The sequence below is a fragment of the Eulemur rufifrons genome, chromosome 18 (assembly GCF_041146395.1).
Source record: "Eulemur rufifrons isolate Redbay chromosome 18, OSU_ERuf_1, whole genome shotgun sequence".
Classification (NCBI taxonomy): Eukaryota; Metazoa; Chordata; class Mammalia; order Primates; family Lemuridae; genus Eulemur; species Eulemur rufifrons.
In genome coordinates this window covers 31,149,476-31,175,306 of record NC_091000.1, presented here as the reverse complement: position 1 = coordinate 31,175,306, position 25,831 = coordinate 31,149,476, and the positions used below count along the sequence as shown (strand labels likewise).

At 36.9% G+C, this 25,831-nt stretch overlaps 1 long non-coding RNA gene across 1 annotated transcript in view; it reads left to right on the top strand.

The window, feature by feature from the left end:
- LOC138399004 (uncharacterized) overlaps nt 1–24,474 on the top strand; it is a 219,547-nt gene extending 195,073 nt beyond the window's left edge. Inside the window, exon 4 of the long non-coding RNA XR_011236076.1 lies at nt 24,328–24,474. This is a non-coding gene — a long non-coding RNA (uncharacterized lncRNA). The remainder of the gene's footprint in view (nt 1–24,327) is intronic.
- Nucleotides 24,475–25,831: the final 1,357 nt, after the last annotated feature.

The following is a 25,831-nucleotide window of genomic DNA, read 5'->3' as shown; positions in this document are numbered from 1 at the left end:
TGTTTGCATTTGTGTCTTTTTGGTAATTTAAAGGCTAGTTTGGGGGTGAATGTCAATTTTATAAACTTCTTTTCAGCCAAATTTAATGTGATTTATCTGCTGCTCAGTATACTTAGCTTATCTTTACTTTTCCTTTATTTAGTACAAAGAAAGACTGTCATTAAAAAATATAGATTACTATGCATTTTTTAGCTGAGAAATTCTAAGAAACTTGTAGCACAGTGATAGATCAGAGAACAAAGACACAAATAAGAAAAATAGGTCACAGATCAATACAATTTTTTCTTTAATACTGTGTATTGATCTCCATAGACAGTTACAGGTAGAGCAGTACATCTCTTTAACAAGTTTAGAAGCAAAGAGAAAAGTACATAGATTTCAATGTTGAGCTAGATTTTAAGAGGAAAATTTATAAAAAGTAAAATAATTTTCAAAAGTTTTCCACTGAACGAGTTCTTTCTTAACATTTAATCAGCACTAATATTTTTCTGCATATATACATATATATATACACATATGTATATATACACATATATATATGTTCCTTTGATTTGACTTCTGTTGTAAACCACACTAGACAATGTTCATAATGTGGAGCACTGGTAGAGCATTAAGGAAATTGTGCATGGAATTGCCCCAGTTATTCTTTGGCTCTATCTATCTCCTCAGCCAACAATTTGGATCCTCTTTGACTTAATAAAGGTCAATTGAATCAAATCATTTGACTTCTCTTTTACTAAATTGACAAGCTTACGTTTCTTTCTTTTCTTGGAAAATTTCTTGAAAAGTGTAATTGCCTCATTCAATTAAATTAACCAAATAGATAGCACAATCTATAGTGCAACTTGTAGAATTTAAATATTTTTGGAGGGAACTGCTTGCCAGGGTTAGGTATGAGTGAGATATTTCCTTAGAGGAGAGCTCTGGGCTCTGTCTCTGTCTCTGTTCTTGTTCCAGTTCCAGTTTCTGGGGGCAGTGATTCTGGGGGATCTTACTTGGCTAATATAACCCTATTATTAGTTAGGGCAAGCATGATTTTACTTGTACAAATATCTAGTTCTCCAACTTTATTCTCATCTAGAGTATCTCCTGTTTAAAGTTTCAGACAAACCAAAAAATCTTGCTGAATTATTTATCAACCCAACACAAATCTTCAGCAAGTTGTCTTTGATTCTTTGCGTTGCAACATTTTTCTTTGCCAAATCCGAAAAGCATTCTGGAAAGTTTATGCATAGGCCAAGCAATCAAAGCTGTGTCTTTTTAGTTTGGAGTGGTTTTTGTTTTCTTGGGGCAGAACTGCCACAAGTTTGTCATTTAAAAAAAAAAAAAAATCAAACCGTTGTCTTCTGTAGTAAAATGTCTGTTTGCCCACATACATGTACAGGTAATTACCAAGGTTAACTGGTAATGTTACTTAAGTAATCATTTTTTATTGTATAATTATGTAATTGTGATTATATGTGGCATATTATTATAGAGGTTTCCAAAAGCACATGGCTTTTTAGTATAGATAGATAAATTTGAGCATGACGAGGTAATTGGAATCATCCGAATTCATGTGAAATTGACTCTCAGAAAACTTCTGTTCTCTCTCTCTTTTTTTTTTTTTTTACATTTTTTAATGTTTCTATGACCCAAAATATCTGGAAAATGTATCCTTCACTCAAAAAAAGAGAAGGGAGATTCTGGATCTTTGTGTGTTTCCATTGACACAAACATGCAAATTCGCAGAAATACATATGATTTAAAAAATCCTTCTAGACATTTATTTTCTACTCCACAAAACTTAATCAAAACCTTAGATGAGATCAATGAGGTCTAATGAAGATAGAACTGAGAAATAATTATAAATGCTTAAGCTGAAAGGTTCTTTCCCTGTATTTTATCTTCCCATGTCTTTAGCCAACAAGGTGGGTATCATCCCCATTCTTAGAGAATTCCCACCCTAATAATATTTCCAGTCATCACAGGTGTTTCTCTACTAAATCTATGTTTCTTCTGCTGTGAGAGCCAACTCCCCCACCCATCCCCCCATCAAAACCCTTTAGGAAAATGAGACTTTTACTAAGCACATACAATTCCTTAAGACATAGTTGTGAAGCATTTGGAAAACTTGATGTGAAAAATGGTTTGTAACCATTCTTTAGTTATTTTTTTTTCTATACAATAGAAGTATTTAATTATACATTTTCATATAAAACATAGTCTCTGAACGTTTTTTAGGAATGTGCTTAAAACAGCACCTTGTGCCAGTGTTTTGGTGAACTTATCAACCTAAAGTATAAATTTATGACTAAACAACAAACATTCCAGTTTTAAAACATCTTTTATAAAACACACATTTCTAATCATTGCAACACCTCAGGTTCTCTAAATTCCAATAGTATGGTTTTCATAACCTTTAGGCTTTTTTCCAAATTTCTGTTCTAGCATAGTTTTATTGTATCAACTTTAATGAGGAAAAAAATTAACTCTTGCAAAACAGAAATTTCAGGATCTGAGAAATAGATTAAATGAGGCCACTTGACTTCTCTTTCTCTTTCACATCTATTTGACTCTTCAAAAATATTTGTTAACACTCACAGTATAGCCTAGAGATTAAGGTCTGTGTTTAAGTCCAAACCTTAATACTTACCAACCGTGGGCAAAATACTTAACATCTCTGGGCTTGCATTTCTTCTGCTCTATATTAGGGCACAAGTGAGTTCATCCTTGTTTTGTGGATGTTCTGGAAGGAAAATAGATGAGTCAAAGGGTGGAAAGTACTCAGCAATGTGTCTTAGACTAAGTTTTAAATAATGCTAACTTTAAAATAATGACGTTTTTAACATGCTCATATTTTTCCCAATTAACTCTTTTTTTTTTTTTTTTTTGAGATAGAGTCTCACTCTGTTGCCCAGGCTAGAGTGAGTGCCGTGGCGTCAGCCTAGCTCACAGCAACCTCAAACTCCTGAGCTCAAGCGATCCTACTGCCTCAGCCTCCCGAGTAGCTGGGACTACAGGCATGCACCACCATGCCCGGCTAATTTTTTCTATATACATTTTTAGCTGTCCATATAATTTCTTTCTATTTTTAGTAGAGATGGGGTCTCGCTTTTGCTCAGGCTGGTCTCGAACTCCTGAGCTCAAAGGATCCGCCCACCTCGGCCTCCCAGAGTGCTAGGATTACAGGCGTGAGCCACCGCGCCCGGCCCCCCAATTAACTCTTGAACAGTATTTAAAATCTGAGTCATTGGCCGGGCGCGGTGGCTCACGCCTGTAATCCTAGCACTCTGGGAGGCCGAGGTGGGCGGATCGTTTGAGCTCAGGAGTTCGAGACCAGCCTGAGCAAGAGCGAGACCCCACCTCTACTAAAAATAGAAAGAAATTATATGGACAGCTAAAAAAATATATATAGAAAAAAAAAAAAATTAGCCGGGCATGGTGGCGCATGCCTGTAGTCCCAGCTACTCGGGAGGCTGAGACAGGAGGATCGCTTGAGCTCAGGAGTTTGAGGTTGCTGTGAGCTAGGCTGACGCCACGGCACTCACTCTAGCCTGGGCAACAGAGTGAGACTCTGTCTCAAAAAAAAAAAAAAAAAAAAATTAAAATCTGAGTCATGGATTTTTACGGCAGGGCACCTACTAACGAATGCCTCCTCACTTCGCTGCTCTTTCTCTGCTCTTCCTTCAGTCAAGCAAACAAGCAAAGCAGAACCTCATTTGCACATGCATTTGTTACCCCAAGTGTATGCCTCTCCCTGATGTCCTGTTTCCTATCTTTCACCAAACCTGTTTTGCTCTTTTCATGGATACTATGTATCTCATACCTGTTCCATAAAGTTTCCCCAACAGGTAAGAAACTAACTCTTACCTATTTCTTGCTCTATTCAATTGAACTGCTGCAGTTTAGTTATGCTTGCATTTGTTTTACAGTGTGTGCGTATATGTGGTATGTATTTGTACGGGATTTCTTGTCTAGTTTCTTTATTAATCTAGCAATGTTTCCAGCGTAGACCATGTGCAGAAGTGCCATTCTGGAGGTCAAACTGTATCTCTTGTGTGGTCAGTCGATCACCAGAGTAGCCTTGGAAATTGAAGGAGCAGCCACTCTTTTTAAATGTTAAAATGCATATTTGCATATGCCTTCCTAGATATATTACATATATATTACAGCTATAGAGACACATAGTTTGAAGAGAACAATAAATATAATGCATTTATTAACTATATGGCTCCATATATAGTCTTATTACAAAGGAAGTTTCTTTTGTTTGTAAGAAATAGAGACCATTCCAGTTATCTCAGGTGTTGGGAAGAGTAGTCATTTGGATCCTTTTGTATGGGAACCAAGGAAAGCTGAGCAAAGGATGAATAGGAGTTCTAGGAACTCTGAGCTGCAAGATCTCTGGTTTCCTGAGTCCCTGTTAAAGTGACTCAGCTATCCCCACACATTTACTCCTCTTCCCTCTCCTGCCAACTGGCTCAGAGTTTGCCAAACCTCATTCGTCTACACTCCACCATCACAATTTTTGCCATATCAGATTACCAACTGTTCTATTGGCCACTTAATATACATTTTTAAAAATCAACACTTTCTGTTTTTACCTTAACAAAATGCTTGTAAAAGGAAACTATATTTTTACCATACATGAAAAAAAAATGCAGTACATTTATTTGCCTTACAGAACACGAAAAATGAGTACAATGGCATCCTCAGCCCATGGCTCCCTTCTGTCTTCATCCTGACACAGCAGAGGAATTGACAAGATTCCTCGTTGTCTCTGTTCCCCCAGCCGTGGGTCCCAGCCTTGGCTGCATACGAGAATCACCTTGGTGATTTAAAAAACACTTATGCCTGGAAAGCACCGCCAGAGACGAACTGTTTTGTGGTGAGGCTTGGACATCAGCATTTTCAAAGCCACCCCAGGTGATTCCAATGGACAGTCAAGGCTGAGAACCACTGCCTGAGAGATTCTCCCTTCCCTTTACCTCGGCTTTGAATGAACTTCAGAAATGAGTCAAGACTGCGGACCATAAACGTGAGGCAGGCTGTGTGTGCCCTGCCGTGGAGTCTACCACCAGAGTCATCTGGTTTGATATGAGATGGCATGTATACCATGGTTTTAGAAAGGCTGTCATGGTTTGGTTCTCTCCATGTATTTTGTTTAGTGTCTTTCTACCGCATAGCTTGTTTCTTCCTAGTATCTGCCTCTTTTTAAGTAACCATAATGGTTCCAATTTGTCTCATGAATTTTTCCTGTACATCTTCAACGTCAGTTCCCTTGGCCCAGGGTCCCCATTATCTCTTTACCTTCTGGTACAAAATGCTGAGCGAAATTGATTGGTGTAGCTCTTCTTTGCAGGATGGTCTGCGTTGCTGTTGGCGTCAGCATTGGCGGCACGTGGACCCAGTAGGCTTCTCTGACATACTGGGGAGAGGGCCCAAAGTGAAGCCGTAGGCTCTCCAGCAGTGCAGCCTCCCCGCGCAGGCCTAGAGACTCTCTGAAGGGCCTTGTCCTCACTTGGTGTGGATTGGTTTGGCCTAGACAGAGTTTCCCACACCCAGCTGATCATTAGAATCGACACAGGACCTTGAGAGTTTTGGTTCCATCCACCCAAATTCTAACTCAGTCTGGAGGAGGGCCAGACTTTATGAATTTGTATTTTTTCATGGCTGCCAAGAAAAATCTAACAATCACTTTGGTCTGGGAACCACTGGGTTAAGTGATCTCTGTGTTTTTTCATTCTACAATTTTATGGTTCTATCATAACCTCTACCATCGTGATATTAACTTTCCTTTCTGAAAACAAAAACCACAGGCCCTGTTTATTGAGATTTGTGGAACACTATTTCCTGAAAATATTAATTAGTGCCTGGATAACAAAGGATAACAAACAGCAATGCTGTATATTAAATTGTTGATATCGTCTTGGATATCAACAATGTGTTAGGAAATTAGAGTTTCTGAGAAGGACTGTAGTAAAAAGAAACCCATTTCTTAACCGTGGAACTAACTTATTTGCAAAGATGACAACTTTGTCTTGAGAAGCCTATTACCACTCCTTCAGGCTGTTTTTCCTTAACACGGGGTTTGGAAGCTGCAGGTCTGTACAATGTTCTGTATATAGTGAATTCTCAATAAAAGCTACTGATTGACAAATGACCAGTGGAAGAAAAGCAGAAGACTGAAACGCAGATCCATCAATTTTGTTAATTGTTAGCAGCCTGTGTAAAAGTTTTGATAAAAAGGTCAGAAGTAATGGTTTCAATGAGGTTTTAGTATTAACTAAGGTTTCATTCATCTTAGCTGCCAGTGTATTTGATTAATCTACGCTAGTATCTCCTCCCAACCAAAAAGAATAATAATTTTGTGTCTATACAAATGTAGACTGTAAACCATTCATCATCCTCTCCAACCTCATTTGCATTTCAGAGTTTTAAGTGCAGTAAAATTAATTTCCATTAATTAAATATACTGCTTACCAAGTGCCTATGCATAAGTGGTACCCAATCAATGTTTGTTAAATGAATCACAGATAATTCTTACATCTTTGCTCTCCGATTTCTTTTTCAACAACACCTACACCAGATACTACAATCAACTAGGTAAATTTGCATTACTGATGTAAAGGAGAGAGAACCAGTGTTAGCCAGAAGTTGATCTTTGTCTCGGGTGGATTAATCACAGCTGAGGTCAAGATGAATAAATCTATGTTCCAGAATGTCCTGGTTACAGTTCAAGACTAAAAGAAAACAAAGGAAGTTAGAGGCTAGAAAGAGGAAGGAAGTGAAAGACTCCCCAAAAGAAAATACAGATGTTCTAAGAGTCTCATTATTGTTATAATTTGACTTTGTAAAAAGTCCAATTGGACTTAGTGATGTCTGGACTTAACAACGTGCTCTATTGTGTCTATTCCATGATGTGATGGGGAGGTGGTAATATTTAATTTAGTCTTATTAAAAGTTATATTTATGTACAAAAAGAAATATGTACTTTTAATACTTTTCAATTAAAGGTAACATTTATAATATTTATACACACACACATACACAGAATTGTTATAACACTCTCTTCTACAGAAAATATGACTAAATATTTTATTTTCCTTTGAAATTTTTCATGCTATTACTCTTCAAAATAAAGTTGGACTGTGAATAGCTATATATTTTTTTAAAGGCACTGGTTTAGGTAAAAATGGTCTAAATAGCTACATGCTTGTAAATGTACTTAAAATATGTTTATAATATAGAAGATTCATTTCCAGTGGTATTCCACTAAAGCAGTTGCTTACATTATTGGAAATGGGGAAATTGTTGCTGCTTGGGTCGGTCCATTTTCATCTCTGACTACCAGAAGCATATGTGCCTATTAACCCCTCAAGAGCCTGCCAAGACTCATTGTCCATGGATTTCAGTAGAATGGAGGTGGAAAATTTACTTGTTATAAAGCTTCTAGTCTGGGTGTCTAGATAGCATGATGATAAGCATCATATAAACAAAGAGAGGGATGGAATTCAAGTTACCTTTATCTGTGTTTCCTTTCATATACAGTATGTGTCATAGACAGACACCAGTGTCTCATTACATGACCACCCACAGAACATTACCCAATGTGACATTCTTCAGGGGAAATTAACAGAAATGTTTTACCACATCAGTCTCTTCCAAGAACGCTGATTCAATAATAGTACTTAAAAAGTGACCAGAGGCCCATGGAAGCATCTTCTGCCTTCCACTGTTTTGGCTAAGGGGCATAATAAATACCTCACATTCTAAAACTATTTAGAGCCGAAGGATACAGAAGGAAATACACTCACATATACAATACACTCACAGATACATGCACACATATATATATGGAAGTCAAGTTATCATCTAGTTGGTATTTCTAGTTCTCCAATATTTTTTCACTATAGGTATGTAGCCACTCCTTCTGTTAGTCTTCAAATTTTCCTATTAATTGTAGTACATAATCATGGTGAACTGAAAAGAGTTTTTCTCCTTTAAAATATTAAAAAAAATCAGGAGGGTTATCACGTTTCAAAGAATAATCATGATCACAAATGAAGTCCCAGATGAGAAATATTCAAGAATAGAATTAGTATATATGATTTTTTACTACCTAATATTTCTTGAAGAGTCACTATGCATGAAAAATTCTTTGTGTGCATTTCATAATAGTTTTTTTTTTAAAAAAAAATAAAAAGAAACTGGCATAGATTTTGATGCCTGTTACTTTTGGAGAGAAGCAGAACTGATTTGAAGGTTGACATATTTAGTGATAATTAATTGGGATATCCATGGCAGAAGTGAAAGGCCACCTTCCATCTCATTTTGTTTTCACGTAGATAGTATATTTTATTGTGATCTGAGAAAAAATCTGTATGACCTTTTTTTTTTTTTTTCACAATAGCGGGTACAAAATTTTGTGATTAGGAGGGATTAGATAAAGGACGGGGAATAACAAGGACAGTTCTGTAAAGAGAGTAGGGCCTGGTGGAAAAGAAGAATTCAGAGGAGGAAAATATTAAGCACAGAGCCACCATTTATTGAATATAAATTAGGGGCAGACCATGAACCTTTTACAAGTGTGCGTGTGCATGTGTGGGTAGGTGGGTGGCTGGGTGTTGTATGCACTAGAAGACAGCACTGATTTCGGGGCTTCATGTTTGCCAGCTCCCTGGAATGCTCAGCTATCGCTACTTGTAAGAATATGTAAAACAGGCCAGGCATGGTGGCTCATGCCTATAATTCTGACACTTTGGGAGGCTGAGGCAGGAAGATTGCTTGAGGCCAGGAGTTTGAGACCAGCCTGGGCAACATAGTGAGACCTAGCTCTAAAAAAAAAAAAAAAAAAAATTAGCTGGGCGTGGTGGTACACACCTTTAATCCCAGCTACTTGGGAGGCTGACACAGGAGGATCACTTGAGGCCAGGAGTCCAAGGCTGCAATGAGCTAAGCTTGTGCCACTATACTCCAGCCTGGATGACAAAGCAAGATCCTGTCTCAAAAAAAAAAAAAAAAAAAAATTGATAAAACAAGCTAACCTATCCAATACCACACTGAGTTGAATTCAATTTACATGAACTATGAAAAACTTTGAAACTCTATTTGGTTGGATAAAGAGTTGAAGTACACTCTCTTCTCCAAATAAGCCTATAATTTTAGTCTCAAATTTGGGGCTATTACTTGTGTGCATTATCAAGTAGTTTTTCACTCAAAGTGAAAAGCAAAGGGCAAATAGGAACTGTAAAGACAATTTTTATTTTCTTTTTGGCTTGCTGTTATTAGTTAGCCTTAAATAATTGGTAATTTCATGAAATCTATTTCTAATTCCTCAATTTAAAAATTCCTCAAGTTTTTTTTTAAACATTCTTAAAACTAACTACTTTGGGGGTAGGAGTATGCTAGCAAGAAACTATTTTGGCTGTTTGTTCCAAGTTCTCTACATGTAAGTTAAGTAATCTTTAGAAGAACAGGAGGTGCTGATAGAATAATTGTGTTTATTCTTCCCACTTCATGATTTCTCTGTTATAAACATTGTTTTGCATTATTGGGCTCCACGTTCCTTTTTCTCATCTGATGTTTTACAAATATTTTTCTAATTGCCTGAAACAGTGTGGTCCAATAAAGTTAAATTGACTTTGGGTTGAACTTGTTTGTCTGATCTCTTGCCAGAGGTTATAGTCACTCACTTGAACTAACTTTCATTCTGTTTGTTGGTCCTTGTCTCTTTATTTCTCCCTTTTATGTTCTTTTGCACTAGTTATTCTTTTTTTCTCTCTCTATCCTAATGTACAACTCCCAAATTAATTCTCAATATTTCCATAAACAGAATTATTTTTAAAAGAATTTCATCTATCTATCCATCTATCTGTCCATCCATCATCCACCTAAATTCTTTAGTCACTTAAATCAACAGAGCAAAGTTTCAACCCAAGTCACTGGAGGAGGTGGACTAAAACAAGAAAACAAGAGTGCTTGGAATAACCCAGTGCTTAGAAAACAAGAGTGCTTGGAATAACCCAGTTGTTTGACGTCTGGAAACGCTTTACAAACAACCTCCAGGAAAATAACAATGCAAATAGCACTGGTCTACCGCAATGGAACAGATATGGTGTGTGATCAGTTAGCTGCAACCCGCAAATAAACACAGACAGGCAATCTAGCAAGCAAAAACAGAAACCACATTATTGTCCATCACAGACTGAAGACTTTAGAGTAAATTTTAAGCCTCATATGTGTGACTTCTAGACTCTGAAAAGGAGGTTAAAAGCTTCAAGGACTCTTCTTGGTTTTGTATAGTAAGCTCCTGAGTTTTCCTTTACCCCAAAGATCAACATTTATTTTAACCTCTACCCACTTTGACCAAAGCCTAAGTCTTGGGAGTCCTCATTCCTGTAGCTTTCTCTGAATGCTTTAGAATAGAGCTGCATGGCACTTCAGACCTTGGCCGTGTGTGATGCAGGGATAGTTCCTTTGTCGTATTTCAAGCAATTAGACCTAGGACTGGGCCACCAAAATGGCACCGTGAGACATGAACCATTTCAGTGCACGCAACTTATTTTCACAAGAAGTTGAAATTAGTATATCTTGGCTACAGTCCCACTTCTGCCATGATTAATAAACATTCTTTGCTTTTTTGGGAAATTCTAAGCAAGCTTTTTTCCTTTCTTTAGTGTGTACATATTGGATCTATCATAACTTTCTTTTATTCAGTCTCTGAGAACAGATGATCATCTTCATCTTTGCCTCATATTCCAATTAGAAAGGTCAGTTGCTTACCTTGGTTCTTTTTTCATATCACTAATTATAGATCTATTCTCGTCTGAACTTATTTGTGAACTAAGATTAACTATAATTTACGAAAAAAGATAAAGCTGTTTTTGTTTCTCCTGAGCCTGAGGATATAATAGCGTGCTCATTCTCCCAAAGTTTTATCTTTCTTCTTTAAAACTTTAGTCCGTTTTATTTCTCCTGAGCAGACTACCTGGTTACTCTACTTCTGTTTCTTTTTCCATGGCTTAGGGCAGGACCACATTCATAGATTAGGTTAATAGAGGCTAGATTAATGTTGCATTAGACATTAGACAGAGGGAAAGAGAACATACTCTATTTAACATGTCAAGATGAGCTGGAGTTTTGGTTAAGGTAGAGAAGAGGATACAGGGTGAATACCTAACCCATTTGTCTAACTGAATTTAGGTGCAGACATGAGCTGGTCATCTGGTGTTTACTTTTCCTGATGCTTCTCTTGCAGAAAAATACAAAATTACCAAGATCCTATGGGCTGAGATACCCATGGCCAACAGTAATCTGGAGAGAATAAACTGCAGATAGACTACACTCTGACCACCCTTACTGGTGTTTTGGTAAGAAATGGCAGCACCCCATTTCTCCTATCCCCACAAATACACCAGAACGTGTCAAAAGAATTCAGTCGGAACCATCATCATGTCCTGGCTAACAAAGAAAGGAGATATTAAAAGTCGATGCAGTTCTTGGTTCACGCCAACAGTCTCGAGAGAGAAAAAACCTGATATTCCTCAGTCCAATTGTGAGAAATCGTGAAATCTACTGGAAAGGGGTGAAGTTTTGCAAATAAGAGAAATATTCTTTCTTCAATGTGTTATTGGCTAAATTATGATAAGTAATGCTTATCTTTAAAACATATTACAAAGTTGGTCTCAGTTAGGATCTAAGATGTCCACACCTCTCATTGGTGGGAAGATTGAAGCAGAAATGAGGGTCCCATATTTATTTTTGCTAATGAATTGGAGCCAATACCTACCACTGTTATTTCTCTCCCCTAGATAACTTTAATACCGAATACCGTTGAACATCAGTCCTCATTCTGCTAACAACTGGGATGATTCCATGTTCTAGAAGACTTTCACCACGGAGTGAGAGAACCTTCTCAAAAGAGAAAGGGTACTGGTGAGGTTGTAAATTAAAGGACAAGAAGAAGAAATGCTTGTGGGCGAGGGCTAAACCTGAGGGCAGGAGAGCCAGGTCAGAAGGGGAAGTAACATCGATAGGAACATCCTCCCTCAGAAAGATGGTATAAAATGACTGTTCTTTTTGTTAAAATGACTGTTGTGTATTTATTTATTTTATTAGCCATTCTTTCATTCTACCACTATTTATTGAAGTGTTCCTATGTGCCAGCCATCATTCTAAGTGCTGCCATGAACGAGACAATGTCCTTGCACTCATGGGCAGTTTCTTGCACAATACAATGAAAAGAAATGGGAAATTTTACACATATACACACATATACGCATGTGTGTATGTGTGATGTCAGGAGCATTAGGAGCCAGCACAAGTGTGGTGGAGAATGGCAGAGATGGCTAATTGGCTCACACGACATCTATTCCAACTTCCTTCCACTGTGCCTTCTAGCTGCAAAGATCAAAAATTTTAAATTGTATTTTTAGGCTCCCTTGGAGCTAGAGTTTTGGATGTGATATGGATTCCACCAATCATACATGCTTACAAAAGACTTGAATTCAGACATATCTTAAGTGGGAGACAGTGACCATGAGGCACAAATTTTACTGCTAAGGACTAACAGGTACAAAGTGGCTCTTGAGCCAACAGTTGTATCAGGTATGTTCCTAGAGGTGATGATTGCAATCCTCACTTTCTGGTCCCTGGACGTATGTCTAAGATAGCATGATTCAGGAACCAGCAGTTCTGACAGTGCTTGCTGATCACCTAGTTTCCAAAGTGGCAAAAATAACAGTTACTTTGGTAAATGTTTTTATTATATAATCATTTTGGGGGCCTAACCTAGAACCTCCTACCTTGGTCATTCCAATAATTTAGTAAGCACCTAATGGCTTCGTTTTAACATAGCAAAAGTTATTTTTGATATTTGCAATGGACTCTGACTTTAACAAGCGACTCCTTCATCTGTGTGGTCAAGAATCATCTCCCTGAGAATAATTTGAGTTGAAACCTTAAGAACTGAAAAGAATCAGCCTGAAAACAGCCAAGAGTAGGATATTCCAGGCAGGAGGATTAGCAAGTAAAAACATCTTATGGCTAAAAGAGCTTGCATGTTGGGAACCAAAAAAGGAGACTTGTAGTACAAGATGAAGTTAGAGAGATTGGTGGCAAGCCAAATTATGGCAAAGGATTAGAATATTGTAATATATGTGATAGGAGGCCATCAGAGAGTATGAAGCAGGGAAGTGCTCTGACCTAACAGATGTTTTAAAATGATCACGTTGGCCAATGTATGGAGAATGGATGGGGCAGGGAGGAGCAAGGACATCCCCTAAAAGGCTACACTGAGAATTCATGCAAGAGTTGATAATATTTTAGAGGACAGTAGTCAAAAAAATTCAGAGTGGCAAAAAGCATGTATTTAGGACATATACTGGAGGAAGAGCTGATAGGAATTGCGGGTGGATTGAATAGGGGTATGAAATCAGGACGATACCAAGGTTTTCAGCTTGAGCAACTGGGTAGCATTAAGAAGGAGAATACAGGATGAGAGTCAGATTTGAGTGGGTGAATAAACAGTTCAGTTTGGTACATATTAAGTTTGAGATGCCTATAGACTCTGTATCATTTATCTTTTACTGTGTAACCAGCCGCTTCAAAACAGTGGCTTAAGACAACTTACTATTTCTCACAATTCTTTGGGCTGGTTGGGTGGTTCTTCTGCCGTTCTCACTTGACTTCACTCATGTTGCTGCATTTAGCTGAATGATTTTACGGTCTGAAATATCTGAGAAGTTTCATTCGTATATCTCAAAGTTGGTACCTGCTGTTGTCTGGGAAACGTCAGTTCTCCTTCTCTTGGTCTCTCATCCTCCAGTGGGTTAGACTATCTTCTCATCCACCTAGAGTGAAGGGACATTATCTTGTTCAAAGGGGCACTTAGAATGGTGGCTGGCACCTAGACTAGCTTTTTACATGGCCATTTCTCAGCCTAATGATCTAAGAAAATGAAGGCAGAGGCTACCAGGCCTCTTGAGACCAGCGGCTGAGACTTACTTTTACCATATTCTATTAGTCAAAACAAGTCAGACCAGCCCAGGTTCAAGGGAAAGAGAAATAGACTTTACCACTTATTAGGAGGAGCACCACAGCCACAGAAGATCATGGGAAAAATTGTTCCCTCCGTCTTTGAAAGCAATCTGCCAGAGACATCCTACTGGAAATATCATGCAGACAACTAGATAGGAATCTGAAATGAAAAGAAGTCTCGATTCACCTACATGACTTTATTGCTAAGTCGTTATCCAGGAACTGAGTACAAATTTAGATGAAATGTTACTGTTTGCAGACTATCTTTTCTCCCTCTAATGCTGCTGATTTTTCAGCAGTGTATAGAAAGTCAGATAAGTATTGCATTAATTATCTATGACTCTATAACAAATTATTCCAAAACTTAACACCTTAAAATAACAAACATTTGTCTCCCATGTTAAATGGTTCTCTCTCTCGGTCTTTCACGAGGCTGCAGTCAAGTTGTTGGCAAGGGCTACAGTCATCTCAAGGCTCGACTGGGGCTGGAGAAGCCACTTTTCAGATGCCTTAGTCACGTGGCTGTGGCTAGAAATTCTTAGTTCCTTGCCGCATGAACCTCTCCAGAAGACTGCTTGAATATTTTCACATGTCAGCTGCCTTGTCCAAGAGAGAGGGCAAGAAGGAGGCCACAGTGTTTTCTATAACCAAGTCCAAAATGACACACTGTAGCTTTCACCATGTTATGTTTGTTAGAAGCAAGTCAAAGCACAACCCACATGTAAGGAGCGAGACATTAAGATTTTTCTCTTAAAGAGAGGAATTTCGAAGGACTTTTTGGAGAAAATTTAAAACTACTTAAAGTAGAGATGTAGCTGTATAGATTTGGTTGGAACAAGATAAATTTCCTTTTTTATTGTAACTTGTCAGACTTCCTGGTACAATGCAAGGGAAAATCCAAATTAGCTAAAGATTTTGTTTCTCCAATGTCATGGCCTTCTGAGATTTCACTTGCCATAGAGGAGAAGATGTTTATATTCTGCAGTCCAGAATGCTATGCTGGTGGGAATCGAAGGGAAAGAATGTCAAAAATCAGTGGGTGATATAAAGAGTTGGCTGGGGGAGCTTTAGCCCGTCTCCCTGTCATCTCTGAAAGCTCCTATACGCCACTGCAAATAACCACAATGAAAATATTGTTCCTGCTCTGCAAATGTATCTTCACCACACGTTCCCTAGGTCCCCTTCCCACTCCCATTTTCTTGTCAGATTTCCACTACTCAGCTCCTTCGGTACAGACATTCTGGAGCTGCCCGAGAGTCCAGGGAAAGGAAGACATGCTGTCTGCTCTCTCCTGGGCACCAGCTGGGAAGGGCGTCTTGGGCTCCTCAAGAGAGCTGCAACACCCAGTCACAGGTAGTCGGTGGTGACACCTATTTTTTGTAGACATCTGAGATGATACATGAGAGAAGCGATAAGAGCAAACCTTCTGATTGCCCTGTAAATTACGAAGAACACTTTAAATATTTAACATCTATTCTCTATCTGCACCCATTATTAGGCGGTGCTGAGGTACAATAACTTTGGCCCTCAAAGAGTATATAGCACAACATAGGGAGCTAGAATACATAAGCCAGTAAGTGCACCAAATAGTATAAGCACTGTGATAGATATCTCTGTAGTGAAAGAATATGAGGGTGGAGTGCCAAAAAGTTTCTTAGAGGAGATGGTGTTTTTTAAGATTTTTCTCTTAAAGAGAAGAATTTCAAAGGAGTTTGAAGAAGAGAAGGGCATTCAGGCAGAGGAGCAGCAGGATAAAACATGAAAAGAATTGAGGTAACTTCAAATAGTATTGTGGGCATCACAGACTTTGGAATCAGATAATTTTGGGTTTCAATAACTGCTATTTTCAGGATTTAGCCAAGGGAATGAGAAGGAGGGATATTCATTAGATGATTTTCTATGAAGGTAGGGATCGTTCTCTTGTTCCAATGGTTCCTTTTGAGGCAAGTTCATTCAGATCAAAGGACTACTCATCCAAATGGTTATCTTTGAGAAGCATATTTAGGATTCTGTTTTAAGAGAAGAAAAGGAATAGCTCCTTATGTGGGACCCATTTCTTGTGGGACCCTTAGATAATTTTTGCATTTTAGGCATTTACCTGATTTAGATAAACCAAATACCTTCTCTGAAATACCTCTCATTCCTGATAATGAGTAATATGACACTTAAATAAATGGGTTTAGGAGTAAATTTTCTACTTATGTTTAATGACAATAGATGTTCCATGAGCCAAATCCATGGAAACACAGTGCATAAAGAAAATATGAGGGAAAGACTTTCAAATATGTAGAGAATGTTTCTGATTAAATTTCACTAAGACTATTTTTCTAAGCCACCATCATTCCCACAAAAAAATTAAATACTTTTTAAATAATCTGAGCCTTCTTAAAAAATTTCAATTCAATTTAAGAACATTATAGTAGATTTATTATATCTTCATTTCTTTTATCAAATTATTTTTGTTATTAAATTAGAATAATTTCTTGAAGCTGTCTTTAGGTAAAGATGAAAATTTGAAGTAGGTTCCTATCTTTCTTATGATCATCTTCCTTCTGATTGGTGTTATATTTTTTCTTACAGCACCACATTTTTCTTATCTAAACAGTCATGTCCCTTAGGTAAGCGTATGGTCTGTGGGCTAAATCCAACTCATTGCTTGTTTTTGTGTCCATGAGCTAAGAATTCTCTATTTTTAAAATGGCTGAAAAAAGTCAAAAGAAGAATAATATTTTATAATACATGAAAACTACATGATATTTGAATTTCAGCATCCATAAATAAGGTTTTATTGGAGCACAGTCATTCACACTTATTCACTCATTCACTTACACATTGTCTATGAAGGCTTTTGTGCTATAACAACAGAATGGAGTCATTGGGAAAGAGACTGGCCCACAAAGCCTAATATATTTACATCTGGCCCTTTGCAGAAAGTTTGCAGACTCTTGCCTTAGACCGTTAGATAATAGGTTCAAATGCATCTCCACAATATTGCATGTGTAGCTCTCACATTTAATATTTTTATCTATGCAAGGTAAATGTTTGAAGTGTTGCCCTTCTTCCTGGCTTTAGAGAATGGAGAACTGGAAATATCAGAAATTAAGTTTTTGGATCAAACTTTTTAGTTCAAGTTTTACTATCTGATGAGACATTATCTACTGAGGTTGAATCAAAAAGTTATAATCTGGGACTATGGATAGCATTTTCTTTGATTGTAGCACACATGTTGAAAGTGTGTGCCTATATAAGAATGCCATGGGCCTCCTCGGCCCATTTGAATATAAATATAGAGGGTTACAGTGTTTTTTGCACATTTGTAGTCTGAAATTCTATAGTACAGTAGATGAGGTATAATATGAATTGTTTTGGCATCACTGGCCTCATAGAAAGCTTCATACATTTACACATCTGTGTCTGCAACAAGAAGGGATAATTGTTCCACTCTATTGCTGTTTATGAATCAGAGAACAAAGAGGCAACAGAATAAACAAAATGTCATATTCATACAAATCTTGATTAGGATAAAATCGTCTTGCTGGCATTGCCTGGGTACAACATCACCAGGTCCTCTGTCTTGGGTCTTTAAAGTTTGGAAAAGCTTCTTTGAGGGTTTACACAAGAGCTAGATCTACCCAAAACAGTCGAGATCTAGTCTCTGATTCTTTACTATTATTAGCCAACGTGTCTGTAAAAATCTCTGAAGTCTCAGGAGGCTTCAGAATAGCTGCAGCATCCAGTATAGGGTGCTTACAGAAACACACTTGATGAATATCTTAGATCAGGGTTTCTTAACCTCAGGACTGTTGACATTTTGGGCCAGATAATTCTTTGCTGTGAGGGTCTGTCCTGAGTAAGATGTTTAGCAGCATCCCTGGCCTCTTCCCACTAGAGGCCTGTAGCATTTTCCCAGTTGAGACGACAACCCCAAATATCTGTATACACATGTCAAATGTTCCCAAGGGGGCAACACCACCCCCAGTTGAGAATGATGATTAAGAAAATTTATTTAATTTCATAATAAATTCAAAGGAGCTGTGAGGAGCATTAGGCCTTAAGAATGGAACTAGAGTAAAAAGACTCAGAATCTGGGTTTTAGGGAGATAAAATAGTTATCTAAAAATCAAAATAATTATTACCTAAAAACTATAAAAAAACTACGACTGTACATCCACATTTTCAAAATAGTCTTAGATTTGCTTATAAGGATGATAAAATCAGAATATATGGTAGATCTTTTACCATATGCTCTGTGGATGCAAAGGCTGAACCTTCACACCAGATCATTGTCTCTAGAGTCCTCCATCCATCCATCCATCCATCCATCCAACTGATGTTGACTGAGCACCTTGTGGGGCTTAGGCAGGCTCTCTGCTGGGTAGTGGGGCCCAGAGCTCACAGAGTCACCTTTTCATAACATAGCCTTGGTCTCTGCTTAGAAACCTTTCATGATTCCCCTCAGCTAGAAAATAAAATTAAAATTAATGTGAGGTCTCTGTAGCGTTCTTTGTTATTTACTCTCCAACATCCATTCCCTCTCTAAAGATTCCTCTATGTCAGAGTTTCTCAATTCTGATTGTAGATTAGAACATTTTTGGGAGATTTTTAAAAATACCAAGGCTTAAACCCTGTGCCAGATCAATTAATCAGAATCTCTGTTGTTGGGGCATCAGGGTTTTACCGAAGCTCTCTGGGGGATTTTAACATGCAAATCAGGTTGAAACCCAATGGTCTAAGCCACATACAGTGATTCCATTTTCCCTTCCCAATGACTGGTTTGGGAATGGGCACATGGTAGGGCATCCTAAAGGGATATGAGGAGAAGTCTTGCTTCAACACGGAAGGCTCCAATTAACTTCAAAGACCAGGCAATGTGTAGAAAAACTCTGATGAAGTGGAACAAAATCTCACTGTGTGTTTGAAGTTTGTATAATAGGAATGTTAGTGAGAAGAGATCATGAATAGCACTATGTAAAAATAGAAAGTTACATATATTTTTTCACTATATGTCATAGATATGCAAGGACAAATAAACACAACTCAGACATCTTCTAAATTTATTTACAGTGAGAACCACCACATGTTTGATAACCATTCTTTAATTAGGGAAATAGTTTATAACTTCTCTCTTTGTTTCATACTCAAAACACATTTATTTTCCATTATAAAATAGTTTGTCAAATGCACTGAACCAGAAATTTAATTGTAAGCAAATTGTTCTTTCACCTTCATCCAGCACTGTTTGATAAAATGTGTTTCCCAGGCAATTTTACCTATTATTCCAGATAGTATGAAAACATGCCCCTTTCCTCTAATTCCCCCTAAGGAAAGTCTGCCTTCTATGGAAGGAAATATAGAGAGTAATATAAGATCTGTGAGAGTCTGTGAAAAATTGAGAACATTGATATCACCAGACATATCCTTTAAGTAGAAAATAATAGTAAGGAGAACATTTATCTTGGGCATACTCATTCACTCCATATTTTGTTGCATTGTTTGGAACTATGAATGACACATAACATAGAGTGATCATGTTTTCCATCAAAAAGAGGATGGATGTGAATTATGATGTGGATAAAGCGATTCACATTTCAAAGTGTTTTTTTTTTTTTTTTTTTTAATCTCTGGGCTGTGATATGATTTAAGGAAGACAGGCCAACCGCGGTGGCTCACGCCTGTAATCCTAGCACTCTGGGAGGCCAAGGCGGGCGGATCATTTGAGCTTAGGAGTTTGAGACCAGCCTGAGCAAGAGCAAGACCCATCTCTATTAAAAATAGAAAGAAATTATATGGACAGCTAAAAATATATACAGAAAAAATTAGCCGGGCATGGTGGCGCATGCCTGTAGTCCCAGCTCCTCGGGAAGCTGAGGCAGAAGGATTGCTTGAGCCCAGGAGTTTGAGGTTGCTGTGAGCTAGACTAACACCACAGCACTCTAGCCCAGGCAACAAAGTGAGCCTCTGTCTAAAAAAAAAAAATAAAAAAGAAAGAAAGAAAGAAAGAAAAAAGAAAAAGAAAATGGCAGGACAAATCTAATACAGAAAGTCAAAGGAACTGGAATTTACAAAATAATTGTGAAAAAGAAGAACAAAGTCAGATGACCTATAATATCTAATTTCTAGGCCTCGTATAAAGCTGTAGTAACCAAGTGCGGTGTTGGAGAAAGGATAGAAACGTAGATCAAAAGAACAGAATTAAGAACCCAGAAAAGTACCTAACACATATTGAGTGAAATGATTTTTGAAAGGGTACCAAAGAAATTCAATAGGAAAAGGCAAGTTTTTCAACAAATAGTGCTGGAACAACTGCATATATATATGATAAAAATAACCCTTCCTCACGCCATATACAAAACTAACTCAAATGAATCATAAACCTAAATGTAAAAGGTAGAACTATAAATAATGGAAAATATCATGACCTTGGAGATCAATCATAATTTTTTAGAAAGGATACAGAAAGCACCAGATATAAAAGAGAATATTGATAAATTGGATTTCATCAAAATCTAAAATTTTTGATTAAAAGAAACCATGAAAACCACTGAGTGGGAGAAGATATTCAGAACACATATCAATGTCAATAGGCTTGTATACAGAATCTAGAAAGAATTCTTCAATTAGTGAAAGTTGAGTTTACAGAGAGCTTAGACAATAGGATAGATAGTGTTAAAATGCTGATGACAGAAGAGAAGATAAGGAGATTATTTTGCAGGAGATCTTGGCAAATTTGTCCAAGGGTAGCATAGAATGGAAATGCAAGAGGATGAAATTCCCTCCAAATTAACTTTGCATGCTGAACAATTTTGTCTTAGAAGAAAATTTATCAACAGCAGCTTTATGGCAGTCATCATCCCTATCACCATATCAGTCCTAGTAATCTCAGTCTCAAAACATTGATCTTATGTGTATTAAGTCTTCTCTTTTCAAAGCCTAGCTTCCAAGAACAACAGGATTTCTCTGGGCATATGGGATCATAGCTCCCAGTGATGATTTTAGGGGCAATGAAACTGGACAGCAATGGCACCCTTGATAGGCAGGTAAAGTAATAACTTAGTACTTCAAGTCCAGGTTCATTCATTCCCTTAACAAGCATTCATGTGTCAGGCATTCTGTTAGGTGTTCAGAACGTAATGATAAATGAATATCTAGGAACATATAATTTAGAAACAGAGGCCTGGGGTAGCTGGTCTACAAGCTGTGAGTATAGGACTGATAGTCTCTGGATACCTAGAGAAGAATGGAGATAGGATCTTAAGAGAATGAGATAAAGTATATAAATCAAAATGTACCCCTGGTGATTATAAAAGAACTAGCTTTTTCTTTCCCTATTTTTTCTCCTTTTTTGTCTCCATCAATTCCAAGTCATGCCACCACTTCAAGTTAACACTATTCACCACTGACACATTTTGAGAGGGTCAGGATTGGAGCTCTGATGGGAACAGCATGGTGAAGAGCCAGCTTACATATTGTGATGGGGAAAGAGGAATAGTAAGGGACAAGATTTACAAGTTGAGAAACAAGAGTAAGCAGAAGAAATTATGGCAACAACAGGTAGTAATATAAGATTTCTACTTTTCTCTCCCACCTCCTTTTCTATTGTTATTTCCCACATGAACCTATTATTTTTCCCCCAAGCTTTCTACAGTAAGGAATAGGAGGGATTATACAAAAAAGAGAGTAGTATTAAGACAAAGGTAGAAACTTGAGAGTAATAGTAGTGGGATCAATGCTGGCCATGGACCCATTTCAAGAGAAGGACTGGCATTGATCAATAGAGTTGATGGCAGAATTGATAGGCCAAAAGGAGGAGTAATATTAAGGATAGGAAAAACCAAAGTGTTTTCCTACACTCTACTCACACTTAACACAGAACACTTTTGTGGCGGTATGTGGGAAAGCTTCCCCAAACACCAAGAAATTCTGCAGCAGGCACAAGCTGGGAGTACTCTAATCCAATTCAGTTCTTACGCATCTATCTGGATACCATATCAAAATTTATGAGATGCATCTAAAGCAAGGGTTAGATGGAAATTTATAGCATTAATTATTATATTAGAGATGAAGTCTCAAATTCATGATTTAAGCTTTCACTTAAAGTAATTAGAAGCAGAAGAAAATTTAACCCAGAACAAGAGTAAGAAAGGAAGTACTAAAGATGAAAGAACGGATCAGTGAAATAGAAACAGAAAAACAATAGAGAAAATCAAAACAAAAGCTAGTGCTTTGAAAGAGTCAATGAAATTGATAAACCTCTCGTCAAACTGATTAAAAAAAATAAAGACACAAATAGCCTATATTAGGAATGAAAGAAGGGATATAATTACAGATTCTACAGATATTAAGAGAATACAAAGGGTATTTTATGGGCAACTTTTTTCCAACAAATTTTATAATCAAGATTAAATGGAAACATTTATGACATTATATATTAAAATTCAGTTAGTGACAAATCGGATTTGTACTTAAAAACCTTCCCACAAAGAAAACTCCAGACTCAAATGGCTTTGCTGGTGAATCCATCAAACAGTTAAGGAAGAAATAAAGTCAATTATACACTAACAGTTTCAGAAAGTAGAGGAGGAAATACTTCTCATGTTATTTGATGAGACAGCATTATCCTGATACAAACACCAAAGTCATTACAAGAAAAAAATACACAGACTAATATTCCTCATAAAGATATATTTTTTCATTTTTTTACTCTATGAAATTTTAGTATAGCAAATCAAGCAATTTATAAAAAGGATGATACCTCATGATCAAGTGAGGGCTCATGCACACACGTGTGTACACACACAGCTCAAAAAGATAAATGCATTATAGTCCAGCCTCTAGAGCCATATTAAGAAAGAAAGAAAACATCTCTGTAAGCCTTTCTCAAGGGACTTTCTACAGATCTGGGGACTGATATTTTAAATGCAGATTGCTAGGTTCTGCTTCAGACAGATTGGATCAGAATGTCAGGTGGAACACAGAAGTCTGCATTTAAAACATAAGTACCAGCAGTACTCATGTAGCGTACATTTTGAAATGCTGTCCTGAAGGTGACCCTTCAGCGTGAGTGGGCAAGCTGACCCTTGGCCATTTCTTCCTCCTTCCCTCTTCCTTCTTTCTCTTCCTTCTCTTCCTCTCCTTCTTTTCTTTTCCCTCTTCTGTCTTTTTCTCTCTCCTTCTCTTCTATGCCATGTCCTCTTTAAAACTACAATTATTCTTTTCATCATTATCTTTACCAGAGATAAGAGAGGGGTGGGGACTTTTCTCCCGCAGGCTAATTTAATGAGGAGTCAAAGATTTTAAAAGAACTATGAAATGTGGTGTTGCCCAGGGCCCTCCCTCTACCCTAATTGGGGATGAAAAGTTACAATATTTCTTGCCCCCCGAAGAGTGGAATCATCTCTATAATCAGGGATGCTGCCTCTGGCACTGCCCATGGAAGAATTGTTTATATACAAAATCATGAGGGAAGTTTCTCCCCCTGTGAAGAAGGTCCACACTAGTTATGTGATCTCAGGAAATTTATCTGTGAGCAAGAGGAGCGGTAATAATTCAGTTTCCATGTATTTTTATGTATAGTCATTTTCATAAATTAAGTCTCATACCCGAAATGTGTTATTACAATGCATGAATATTTTATAATCTGGAACATTCCCAAGTGTTTTGGATTGGAAATGCCACTTTATTTAACATTGTAAGACCCACATTCACTCTTCTTCTCTAAATGACTCAGGTTATATAAACTTTGACAATCTTCAGAGTAATTTTACTACATTTTTAAATTTGATGTTTCGTATTTTTTAATGGTTAAAATTTATTCTAGGCCCAGACAGACAAAAAGTCATAAGATGTAACAGTTGAACTCAAGGAGGGAGGAAAAGTGTTTCTTTTCTAAATGTGCAGGTTTCCTAAGTCAGGTTCAAAATTCCTCATTATCCAGCGTTTTGTTTATAAGAATATACACTCATCCATTGCATTTAGTGCTCTTAAAAATTTAGTGTATCATAGAGAGCTTTTCGATATCACTTTGGGAAAAAAATTCTCTTTACTTCAAAATAATATCTTTATATATTTAAAATCTGTTGGTTTAGAGAATATTAGTTTGAAGACATCCATTTTACTTTAAAATTACATTTTATATCTTTACTTTGACATATTCATTGACTCCCTTTTATAAACTCCATAAAATATTCAATACATGGATAGTTTTAGACAACTAAAAAAATCCTGCATATATTCAATGCCAGGCACTGTACATAAATTAACTCTTTATTGTAACTCCCTAACATTCTATTTATCCCCATTTTACAGATGGAAATACTGAAGTTCAAAGATATTAAACAACTTTCCCAAGCCCGTGTAACCAGGAAGTGAGTAAGCTGAATCTCACGCTGAGGTCTGCATGACCCCAGAGCCTCATAGTTCCCAGTATGCCACTGACTTCGCAACTGCTGGTAAAATAAGGCTTAAATATATACATCTGGTCCACTGCAATTTTGCATAAATGCATCATTTTGAAACAAATTTCCAGTATCTTAAATAATCTTAAAGTATTCACAAGTGTCTCTCTATTATTATTATTGAATAAATGATGGAAATATTGCTTAATACATGTTATGAACACCACTCCTTAAGAAAAAGTAAAGAATTAAAAAAAGACTAAGTGGCCTCTATCTTAGGCTTCCTTATGTTCCTTTTTAAAAATACCTTCTAATTCCTATAATATTTTATTTTTTATAAAACAAAAATATAATTTTAATAGTTCTTTTTATAAATTGAAGAATTTTGCCATTTAAAATTATGATGGAGAGCAGAAGAGCTAATTTATAAGAATATGACCTGTCTGACATTGACAATTACCCTAACTCTGCCTTTTTAACCTTTCATAATTGCTCTATTAGAAATTATTGCAGTGCTAGTCTAGTAACAAAAATGATGGAACCCATGTGCAGTTATTTTTTTAATATATGTGTATCATATATTTTATATGTTTTTAAATAATAAGATTATTTTCAGAAAATAAAGCATACACAATGTGGCTTTTCCAGTGGTTCCCTTCCTCTATGTGGGAATTTAGTGATTGACCTTTAGGAAGGAATGATCTACGTGGCCAAGAGTCTTGGGTCACAGCCTTGGTGACTGCAGATATCCAACCTTCCTGATTCCTCTCTTCTCAGATCCCAACTGTGTGAGGATCGAGGCAACACAGAGATGGACATACGACTTGAGACTTAAGAAGACCTATTCACTGCCGTAAGTCTTTTTTATTTAAAAAAAAATCTTTGATGTATTGATTTTATTTACAAATTTCACATCATTTTTATATTTATTGTTCACTACAAAATAGTATGGTTAAATAATTAAACTGCAGCCACATAGCACGTGAGTGGTAGAGTTGGGATTTTAACCCACGTTTCTCTAACTACAAAGCCTGTATGTTTTTAGGTGGGCCTCTCTGCTTTTGTGATTATTTCTAGACCTCTGTTCTATGATTTTACTAAACCGAGGTCGTATTTTGAATTTATCCATTTATCCTTTTTATCTAATAAATTCCTGATATCACCTTTTGTCTTTGATTTGCCTCTTTCTCTAAAATGCCAAGTGATGAAAAATAATCAGTTAAAGGTTCTAGACTCATTAATCAACTTTTTATACACATTAAATAATAAAGCAATACACGTGGGTTAGAAATAGGAAATGAGAAAAGGTGGAAGTATTATAAAAATTTGTTTAAAATACCAATTGCTTTTATTTCAACCCAGCAAAGTTGGATTTAAACCATAGTATGGCTCTTTTGCCCTGTTAGGCTTTTCTT